The sequence below is a fragment of the Vidua macroura genome, chromosome 8, assembly GCF_024509145.1.
Source record: "Vidua macroura isolate BioBank_ID:100142 chromosome 8, ASM2450914v1, whole genome shotgun sequence".
Taxonomy (NCBI): Eukaryota; Metazoa; Chordata; class Aves; order Passeriformes; family Viduidae; genus Vidua; species Vidua macroura.
In genome coordinates this window covers 12954254-12965427 of record NC_071578.1, presented here as the reverse complement: position 1 = coordinate 12965427, position 11174 = coordinate 12954254, and the positions used below count along the sequence as shown (strand labels likewise).

Below are 11174 nucleotides of genomic sequence, written 5' to 3'. Positions count from 1 at the left end.
TTAATGAATTAAACTATCCACTTTCACCTTTCCTGTGTTGGCCAGGCAGTACTCCCTTTGCAACACTGCATCCCAGCTGATTCCTCTGTTCAGCCCCAAATCCGGAGGGGACCGTGGAGCTGTGGCACAGTGGGATGCCCATCTCCTGCTGGCACTCTTCCCCCCAAGTCCCACCGCCGGCATGGCTGTGCCCAGCCCAGGCAGCCTCACTGCTCTGCCTCCACCCCGGCCAAAAGCACCTTCGGGCAGTGAATTTAATTAAGGTTTCTGAAAAGCAGTGTCTGGGAGCCCCTCCTGGATCTGCGGCTCTGAACTTCATTAGGAGCAGTTTGTTGCTAATAATGCCGGCAGCTTCTCTAATTAATAATGGAAGGGCTGTGAGCAGATGCCAAGCCAGGAGAGGGAAGGGATTTGTTTGTTTATTTCACTCCTCTCTTGGTGTTTTTTTCTGGAATGTGGAGAGAGGGCTGGGGCTCATTTCCCATCAGAGAAGTGAATGGCAGCACCTGGGAACCTCAGTGGGGAAGAGGGTGCACCTGTGAAGCTGAAGAGGGAGATGAAGCGGGGTGGGAGATGGGCCCCCATGGGCGGAACAAGGGAGCATCCCCACAGCAAGGGGCTCCTACTCCCGTGGTGCTCCCTGCCCACCCAGGACAGAGCCAAAATGACTGGACTTGGGCACCCAGGAACAGTTCTGACCCTCAACCCCCTCACAAAGCATCACCCCCACAGCATGTTCCTTCCCATGGCACACCCCCATCCCATGGCATGTCCCCTAGCCCATGGCAGGATGGTGCAGACACGGGAAGGAAGTGTTCTCCACACTTCAGCCCCCTGGACCACAAGGATGTGTCTGTCGTACAACACCCAGAAATGTGGGCTCACAGGAGATCAGCACACCACGTCCCTTTGGGTTTTTCTTTTTCCCCTCTTTTTCCCTCATTTCTCTCCTTGCTTGCTGTCTCTCCCAGCTGATGTTTGTAGCACAGCTGGCCCCAGCAGCGCCTCGGTGCAGAGGAAAAGCTCCCAACACAGCCCAGTGCATAGGACCCAACATGTTAAAGCCCCGTATTCCTGGGGACCCAGTGGCCAATCCATGACTGGAGAGGGTCCCAGAGCAGCCAGGCTTGGCCAGATCCTGCTGCCTCCCTCTGGCACAGGACAAGCACCCCCAGCCCCACAGCCAAGCTTTGGGGACACCAGGGAACCAGCCTTGTCCTGTTGCTTGTCACAGCCTCAGGTCTGGCGTAGGAAACCAGGACCTGGCAGGAGGGGGAGGAGACTGTAGGGAAGCCCCCTGCATGCCCCAGCTCCCTGTCTAGGCACCCACAGTGTGCCTAAAAGCTCCAGCTTCTCCAAACAGCTTTCAGAGTAACTGTTCCTGCTGTCAGGCAGGGTTTGCACTAGGGAAAAAAATGGCATTACCTTGCCCTGTCACCTAATCGCTCACAAGAACTGAAGCAGTGTTTGGACAGGCCATAGCAGCTCAGCCACAGTGGCCTCAGTGCAGGCTTTGTCCCCTCTTTCCCCTCCATGCCCCACTGCTCACCTGCCACAGGGAAGCACTGCCTGCAGCCTCGTTTCAAGCAGCAGCCATTGCCACAGTGGCTTTCCAAAAAAGTGTACCTCAGGTTTGGTTTTGTTTTTCCTAGGGGAGGAGTATTTTTAATGCCCTTTCCCAGTATTCTCATTTCCTCAGACTTTCTACACTCTGGCCACAAACCATAACCCGCTGGAGGGCAGCAAGCAGGGCTATCCCGTGCTGGAGATGCTCCTGCTGCAGGAGACGGGGTAATACCCACTTTGGAAGGACTGGCCAGCAGGGAGCAAAGGAAAAAGCATGGTTAGATATTAAAAAAAATCTTCAGGAGTGTCCAAGGCCAAGATGACCTGGGAGACCCAGCTTGCTGCCCGGGCTGGGATCATCCCTGTCTGCTTAATGCACAAATCCCTTCTCTGGCTGTTAAAAATGCTGGAGCAAGCACGGGGCCATGGCACCTCGTATGTCCCACTTGCTTTTTGAACAGGAGAATTATCAGAAGCTTGCAGCAAAGGGGAAACATAAAGGCAAAGGGGCTCAGGAGTGGAGGGGCAGCTGGGCCATGTGACAGGGAGCATCCCCGGGGGCACAGGGCGGTGTGGCAGCCTGCCCAGCCCCAGCACAGCCAGCCGAACAATACTGTGAGGCGTTGGGAACACGCTCGGCAGTGGGAATCCCAGTCCTTTCCTTAAAAGGAGATTTCAGGGAATGATTTTATTGGAAAATTGTTTTCTGATTATTCAGCTTGTTGAAAGTTTCGTTTCATTATTTGCAGCATGGTGGGATGGGGGCTTTGGCTGCACAGGAACAGCAATGGCTAAGGATGTTTCCGTGGGTTTCTAGTCCAAAAAAGCACATTAAATCATCGTCTTTTACCTCCTGTGTTTGCAGACCAGAAAATTTCCCCCAATTCTCCTTGCACTGAGCCCAATAACTTGTGGTTTTGATTCAAGCGGGCGGCCCAGGACGACGTCCTGTCTCGGCTCGGTGACTTCAAGAGAGGAAGAATCTCCCACTGACTTCCCTTGGCTCTTTGTCCTGGTGGCCAAAATAAATGCACCCCTGGGAGCAACACCCCACTGCCAACTTATTTCTGATGCAGCTGCATCCTGCTTGCCTGGAGCCTCTTTTGGATGAAGGGGGGTGCCCACACCGCCCCTCAGCTGGTGCAGGTGTGCCCTCTGAGCTGCATGGATTGATACAGAACAATAGGGGGATACCCCCAGCCTGCCGTTAGTGAGCAGCTCAAGAGTTAATAAACTTCAAACAGATGTGACCAACGTGTCAAGACATGAGAAGTACGTGGTATGGATGTTTATAAGTACATCAACAGAAGGCATTCATAAAAGGTTATAAACTGTGGTAATAAGCAACCCATCAACTTGTTTGGACTCTAACACTTGATTAACCATTTATTAAAAGGTGCAGTAATCATTTATAAGCCATAAGTGGGACCGAACGTAAAGTATGACTCCTTTTATGTTAATAGATGCCTCAAGAATTTCCTCTCCCTTTCTGACATGTTTTGGGTGGTTAAAGGCTAACCCTGGCTGCCAGGTGCCACAGCCCCTCCTTAGTGGTGTGCATTAGCTGGATTCACTCCAGGAGCCTCCCACTCTCCTGACACCCATGGAGGGGAGCCAGGTGTCCCCACCACAGGTTTGTCAGGGCCCTGGGGTTTTGTTCATGGAGAGTTCTGAGTTTGTTCTGGCCAGGCTCTGGGTGAACTCCACCACCAGTCTCTCCCTTCAGAGATGGGCAGCAGGGAGGGACAGACAGAGGTGTTTGCTGCCAGCAGTGCAGGGGGCAGCACAAGGTGGTGGGCAGCAAGGGAAGTGTGGCAGCTCCGCAGGGAGAGGAGGGCCATCAGATGCAGGAAGAGCTCAGGCACTTTCTCCCAGGCTTTCTTGCCCACAGGTCCCCATTGGACCCCAAAGGAGGATCTGTGGGGGGACAGTGGGCACCAATGCTGAGCTGAGCAGAGTGGATCATGGATAGGGAGACTATAGAGAGGTTAAAAACACCTGCCTACAGACTCTGGAGCCCTGGGGTGCCCAGGGGAAGGAGAGAGCACAGAGAGAGCTGGGAAGCCCTTCCCTGCATTCCCCATGCAGGAGTCTGTTCAAGCCTCAGGCTGCCAGGATGAGACAGAAATGCCTCCAACACAAAAGCAGCTTCATCCTTCTGTCAACAGGACCCTCCTTTTTTGTTTGCCATCACACTCCTACCCCCAGATTGGTCGTGTTTTCCTTCCTGGTGTCTTAACAAAACCTAAACCAATAATTGCTCCCATTACACAACCAGGAGTGACAGTTTATTAGCCACGCTTCCTGACCTAATTTATACCAGTGTCCTCCTGCTTTTCCCTTCACTGTGGGCAAACAGACCTTTAGGCTTTCTGAGAGGAAGTTAAACCCCAGCAGCAGTGAGTGCATGGGCCGCAGATCTGGAGCAATCCCATGCCCTCACCTGCCTCAGTTTCCTCCAGCTGCACTAAACTGGAGCTCCGTGGCACCACGCAGCTTTGGGGCTTTAGGTTTGGGCTTGCACAGGGCATGGCAGCCTTGGATGCTCTGCTCTTCACGGGAAAGCCCAAGAGCTCCCTGGCAGGGGGCTTTTTAGCACGTATGTGGCACTGGGTCATTTGGCTGGAGCTGACTTGAATTGCAGGGAACGTGCAGAAAATGAACAGGAAGGTTGAGAAACAGATGTGAAGATTGCAAAGATTACACCTTGTTCTGGGCAGGGACCACAGGGCCTTCTGGTGGGAGAGTGGCTGAATCAAACTGCAGATGAAAATGGAGGTGGTGGGATTGTATCCTGCTCCCATCCTGTCTCTTATGATCAGATTTGGGGCTGGCATCTTCATGTCCCAAGCTTGTTGCTGGGCTGGCAGCACTGAGGAGCTCCATCTTTCCCTCTGGGAAATGCTTCACTATGGTGTGGGATGCTGTGCCAGAGATGGATGCACCAAGGAAAGGGCTGGTGCAGAGGGAGGACCAGGCCACTGGTAGCCACAGGCTCAAGGCAAAGGGCTCCTGCTTTCTGTCCTGGCCTTGGGGGCAGCGAGGGGGATGTGTGTCCCTGCACCCAGGGGATGGTGACACAGCAAAGCAAGACCCTGGGGCAGGAGGGTTTACATGGCCACTTGGGAGGCTGTAAATCCTGACCTCACCATTACAACACAGATCAGGTGAGAAATGCCTTAAAAAGTGACTTTTCTACCTGTGACACAGCTTGGGCTTTGGGGAGTGCCAGCCTGGATAGGCAGTGGGAGCAGCCAGAGGGATTCACTGCCAGAATCACCTTCCCTTTTCCCAGCCTGTGGTGGGAGACTCACCACACTGAGGCCTGTCAGCGTTTGCTACCATCCTTTCCAGACCCCTTTTAAGATGAATGAGTTACTTTTAACCCCATCCAGTGCATTTTTCAGAGTGCAGTGGTGAGACTGCCCCAGAGCTCTGCTGAGGAAAAAGAAATGTCGGGCAAATTCCAGGGATGGTGGCTGCCCCGGATGCTCTCACCAGCCATGCCCTGTTAAAGGCTGCCCACTGGCAGCCCAGCTCTGGCAGCACCTCTACAACTGGCAGCAGAAGGTGAACTGAGACCAAGCTGCACCTTTGTCCACCCAGCAAACTATTACAGCTTTTCTGCCCGGTCCTGTCCCCTGGGTCTCAGGGGAAGGAGCCGCCCCAGGAGGGGGAAGAGCGGAGGAGCCTGTCTGGCCGCCAGTCTCCATCATGCTCAGAAAAAAAAAAAAAAAAAGAATAAGAGAAAATTGTGCTGGATTTTTTGTTTGGTTGTTTTGGGTGTTTTTTTTTTTTTTTTTTTTAATATATATGGAGGTTTTGTGGCTTTGACGCAGTTTCCTGAAAATCCTGCCTCATCCTGCCAGGGACTGAGCAAATGCACATCCCAGCCCTCGGCGTTGGGGAGAAAAGGAGGAGAAGCCAGGGAGGGAGAGAAGAAAGCCTTTGCCAAACTGGCCTGACCAGAATGTGACACAAGAGCAGGAAATGAGTCACGCCGGCAGGGCAGCTGCTCCCAGGCATTTGCATAGAAAGAAATCCCACCAAGCAGGGAACTACACTGGCCCTCATCCGGCTCCCGGTGCTCCAGCCCCGCAGCTGCCGGACCCGCTGCCGCACTCACCAGCACCCACCAGCACCCCGAGCTCAGCCAAGGTGGTGAGCCCTGGAGCATCATCCCTGCTCCACAGCTGCCTGGCTGTGCACCCCTAGATTTGTCTACCCAGTCAACCTCAGACTGGGCTCTTACACCCTGGATTTGCTTGAACCAAAGCAGAGCTCCCCTCCAACACCCTGACACGGCCTCCAACACCCTCCTTGGCCAGCCCTCAATACCCACTTTGGTCCATGCTTTAGGCTCGGGGAGGAAGGGAGAAATGCCAGCATTTCTGCCCCAAGAGGAGCCCCAGTTGCACACCCATTGCCCAAGGGTAAGGCTCTCCCACGGGGCCAACAAGGGCATCACCATCCCTGCACCCAGCACACCATTCCAGACCTGTTCCCAGCTTCAAGTGTCAGATGTGGGTGTTGCTGGATCCCAGTGCCTGGGGGGCTGGGAACCTGCTTTGTGTGCTGTGGGGACCAGGCTGCACACCCTGCTTCTGGCCCCTTTTTTATTAATGTCAGAGACAGGAGGTTTTCCCTGCAGACACTCTGCATACACACATGTGCATCTTCTCCCAAAGGATCAGGCTGGGAGGATGCCACAGCAGGCAGGTGACAGTGTGTGAGGGACAGGTGTCACTCCATGGGATGGTTGGGCACAAGTGGTGCATGCTGGTGGTGTGTCCTGGGCTGGGTCAGCAGGTGACCATGGGGACCTCTGCGTTGTGCCTCTTCCAAGGGGCTGTTTCCCTTCTCCTGCACCCAGGGGATGGCCATAACAGACAGATTTAGTGTTGGAAACCAGACTGTTGCCACCCTGCAAGTTCCTTACATCCTTAAACCTAGCTTTAAAACTTAAACTTCAGTGAAAACCTTCAGCGTGTTAATCATATGGAGGAGGGTGGAGGGAACTTTCTTCATCACACAGAGCCACCTCACCAGCTTGACATGGATGGGGACAGAAGGGGAGTGATGGCTTTTCTCTGATGGGTTAATTGAGTTATAAATGACCCAAGAAACACAGCACTTTGTATCATTTCCAGAGGGCTCAAGGCTTCTGGGGAAGGTGCAGGGCTGGGTGCCAGAGCCTTCAGGAGTGTTCCCAAGAGAGGGTGGTGGCAGACAGGTATGGTGTCACATTAACAGCCAACTGCTCTGTAAATCTCTGCAAACACCCTCCCTCTGCCATCAACTCAGCAGGGTCCCAAGCCCTAAACACCAAAATGAGTTTGGTACCTCGGCTCTGCGGAGCAGCCAACTTCATCCCTGTTCCCAGGGACATAATCTGCACCAGGCAATGCCACCTCAATGCCAGAGCTAGTGACGAGTGCCTGAGCATGGTAGCTCTGCAGGGCGTACCTGCAGTCCAGCCAGTGCTCAGTGAGGGCTCAGCAGACATGCTGATACTTTACTCGGGAGACAGGGAGTAGGAAGTGCTCTTTCCAGAGCAGGACTAAGGGCTGCTGAAGGGAGACCTCTGGCAAAGGGGAATGATGGCCTGGCAGTGGCTGGGAAAACTGAAGCTTGTGGGAGGTTGAGGGATGTACACCAGGACACAGCTACAAACCACCTCTGTGACCCCTTGGAGTGGTCTGGGACCCACACCAAGATCCTGGTGGAGGGGAGACTGAAGCATGGGCAGGCTTTCTGCAGCTTGCTCCTGCTGGTGTTCATCAGCCACCCAGCACTGTCAGGAAGGGGTTTGGGAGCTGTGTAGGCAGAGGGGGCCCTGTCAACAGCCTTCTCACAGGCAGCTCATGCTGGTTGTGGAAGGGCTGCTGTGCCCAGCCTGGATTTGGGGCTTCCCTTGCCAAAGGAGCTTCTCTGGCATGGGCAGGGAGATGGCATCATTCAGATGTGGGTATGATGACAGAGTGCCAGTCCCGGGTCAGAGGGATTCCCAGCCAGGAGTAGGGTGCATCTTTCAGCTTGGGAAAGCCCCATCCCATCCACCTTCCTCTTTTAAGTACTGGTAAATACCAACCAGCTTCCCCAGCGCAGCCTCAGTGGGAGTATAGGGGGCCTGAGAAGCCCCTGCAGAAGAGCCCTGTGCTGGCTGGAGTGGGGATGGTGGCTGTCACTGGAGGCCGTCTGGTACTGTGTGTGTTTATAAAGTGAGAGTCATGAATAGTTTTGCGCTGACTTTTTGAGGAGAGGTTTGCCTCCACACAGCCTCCGCCAGTCGACTGCGGTTCTGACACATCTCATGCTGCCCTGCCCAGCTCCCACCAGTCCTGACTGCTGGATGGCTTGTAAAACTCTGGAGGAGAGGTACAGCCCATGGGCTCTGAGGCCTGGCACAGGAATTGCATGGCAAACCGCTCCCTTTTCAGGAATCGGCACTTGAGCCCCAGGAGTGCAGGAATGGAGGGAGGCAGCTGAGGGTGATACGGGGTGAGCCCCAGTCCTGCAGCAGAAGCCATCACTGTCTCGTTATCGGAGTGTCTCTAGGCAGGACCTGCCTACACACAGGGGGTTCCTGTAAAACACAGTGTGGAAAGACCTGGATAATCCCCATACTGGGAGTGGTGTGGAATGCTCATCCCTCTAGCAGGCTGCCCTGGGTGGTCCAAGGCACTGGGATATAGGGTGCTGTAGTAGACACTACTGAGTGGTGTCTTCAGACGTTTGAGGCCGCAGATGGGGAATTCCTGCTAAATCACTCCCAGAGGCAAATTGTCATCAGAGAGCTTCACACAAGGGCCAGGTTTGGGCCAGATCCTGAAGCTGCTGACTGAGCCTTTGCCCTCTTGTCACTCCACCACAAACCTGAGCATTTTTGGTGTAAATACTTTGTTTTGAGCCATTGATGCTCTCGCCAGTGCGAAATGGATTTACACCAGCAATGTGCTTTATTCCCAGCAGCTTGGCACATATGGCAGGGGTTAGATATACAGTGTCCCACAAAACAGCTGCAGAAACATTTGGTGGGAGAGCTGTTAACAGAGACACCTCTGTGCCCCGAGCTCTGGCAGAAGGTGCTGGGGCTTCTGGTTTGGGAAAGACCCCAGGGGACAAACGGCTGCAGCTCTGCACAGGGAGGAAACACACCTAAATGGTCCTGCGCAAAGTAACGGCCCATCTAGAAGCCAGCCAAGAGGACACAGAAGGCTCTTGAGGGCACTTATCCCAGAATATTCTGAGTTGTAAGGGACCCACAAGGACCATCGAATCCAACTCTTGGCCTGCACAAGACATCTTCAAGAATTAAACATCCTCAGTGTGCCTGAGTGTGTTTTCCAAATGCTTCTAGAACTCAAGCAGGCTTAGTGGTATGACCGCTTCTTTGGGGAGCCTGTTCCAGTGCCCAACCAGAACCTTTTTCTAATTTCCAACCTCAACCGGCCCTGACACAACTTCAGGCCATTTCCTCGGGTCCCGTCCCTGGTTGCCAGAGAGAAGAGATCAGTGCCTGCCTCTCCTGTTCCCCTCGCGAGGAAGTTGTATACAACGATGAAGACAGTGCCCAGGACCAGCTGTGACCCAGATGTGCACTGGTTCCAGGGCAATCTGCCTTTTTATGGACTGGCACTCTGAGCAGCGCTGGCCGCGTAGGGACACTGGTGGTCGGGCAGGGTGGCCCTACGGCCGATGCAGTGGCCAGACGGGACATCCCAAGCCCGTCCTCTTCGAAGGCAGCGGCGGAGGTCGGCGCCGGGCCCCACCGCCGGCCGTGTCCCCTTTACGGCGGCGGGGCGGGGCGGGGCGGGGGCGGTGCCCGGTGACGCGCGGGGCGGGCCCGCGGGCGGGGCGGGGCCGCTCCCGCCGCAGCACAGCGGCAGCTCCGAGGCGGCGGCGGCGGCAGCGCCCGGCGAGACCCAGCGGCACCGGCGCGTCCGCTCCGCCCCCCCCAACCCCGGCCGGCTCCCGAGCGGGGCGGGGCGCGCCCGTCCGCACCCCCTTTCCCCGGTTGATCGATCCCCGCCGCCGCCCCCATGGCCGCCCCGCCCGCCCCCCGCCACCGCCCCGGCCCCCCGCGCCGGGGCTGAGCCCGAGGCGCCGCCCCCCCTTCCCCTTCCCGCTGCGGGGCTCCGCGCCCCCTCCCGCCTCGCTCCGCGTTCCTCCCCCCCCCACCCCCCCCCAGCCGCGGCCGCCTCCCCGGGGGCGGCGGGAGGAAGCCGGGGCGTGGGGCTCCGGCGCCCAGGGCGACCCCAAGATGGCTGGAGGAGGAGGCGGCGGGGGCGGGCGCGGGGGGCTGTGCTGAGCGGCCCCGCCGGGACGGGACGGCTCGGCTCGGCTCGGCTCGGGCTCGCCTGGCCCCGCAGCCCCTCCGCAGAGCCTCGCTGGGCAGGCGGAGGAGGTGGCTCCCTGGAGCGGGGTTGTTCTGGTGACTTTATTTATAATTTCTTTCTTTAAATACCCTCTTTTCTTCTTCTTCTTCTTCTTTTTTTTTTTTTTTTTTTTTTTTTTTAATTAATTTTTTTTTTTTATTTTATTTTTAAAGCGCTCCCGGTCTCCGTTCTCAGCCGGGCAGCTCAAGATGGCTGAGAGCTGACTCGGCTCTCCCGGAACCGCTCGCTCGGGCCGGCTCCTCCCGGCCGCCCGCCGCCGCCTCGCCCCTTCCCGGCGGGGCCGCGCCGGGAAAGGCAGCGCTCCGCCGGCTCGGGCGCCGTCCGTGCGCCCCAAAGCATTGTTACCGTCGGGGGCTTGCGACCCCCGCGCCGGCCATGAGAGCGGACTAGGACTGACCCGCCCGGGCACCTTTTTCCCCCTAGCCCTGGTGGGAAGTGAGAGCAGGTTGATTTTGGGTCCGCGGGGCCCAGAACCCCCCGTGGCAAAGCCCGTCCCCTCTCCCATCCCTCTCCGGGAGCGTTGGAGGAGCTGGGCGGGCTGTGCTGGGCTGGCGTTTGCTCTGAATGACCGAGCTCTCCCATTCAAGACCTCGCAATCTCCAAGCAGGCAGGAGGGCTTTTTTTTTCTTTTTTTTTCTTTTTTTTTTTTTTTTTTCCCGTCTTGTCTTTTTTCCACTCTTCCTTTTTTTCCCTGCTGTTCCTCCGATTTAGAAGCAAATCTCAGCGGCCGCAGAGAGAATTCGTTTTTCCGCCATCGTCATCGTCGCTATTATTATTATTTTTTTAATCTTCCTCCTTTTCCCGTTTTGGATCTTAACCCTTTGATCTGTTTCCTTTAAAAGACTCTGATTCCCAACTCCCATCAGGGGGAGAGGGAGGAGAAATACAGGGAAGGAAAAAAAAAGCCCGAGCGAGTCGCTGCCCTCAGCTGTTGGCCAGGTTTGGTGGGGGACAAAAGTCCCTTTAAAATATTGAATGTCAGTTGCAAACCTAAGAAAAGAAAAATCTGATCCGGAGTGCTAAATTTAGGAGCTTTATATGGAACTTGGACTCTGCTGCTGGATTTTGTATGGATTTTTTTCAACCTTTGGTAAGTTTCAGTTCACCTTCTGGGGTAAAAAGGAGCAAATGGCTTTTAGGGGTGGTTAGGACTTTGGGCTGTAGATCCAACAGGATCATGTTGGGGTTTTTTTGACCATTTGTGTTGCT

At 55.5% G+C, this 11174-nt stretch overlaps 1 protein-coding gene across 1 annotated transcript in view; it reads left to right on the top strand.

The window, feature by feature from the left end:
• Positions 1-10133: 10133 nt before the first annotated feature.
• TRIM8 (tripartite motif containing 8) overlaps positions 10134-11174 on the top strand; it is a 30184-nt gene continuing 29143 nt past the window's right edge. The window contains exon 1 of the mRNA XM_053984313.1: positions 10134-11055. The gene's annotated coding sequence lies outside the window, so the exon portion shown is untranslated. The remainder of the gene's footprint in view (positions 11056-11174) is intronic.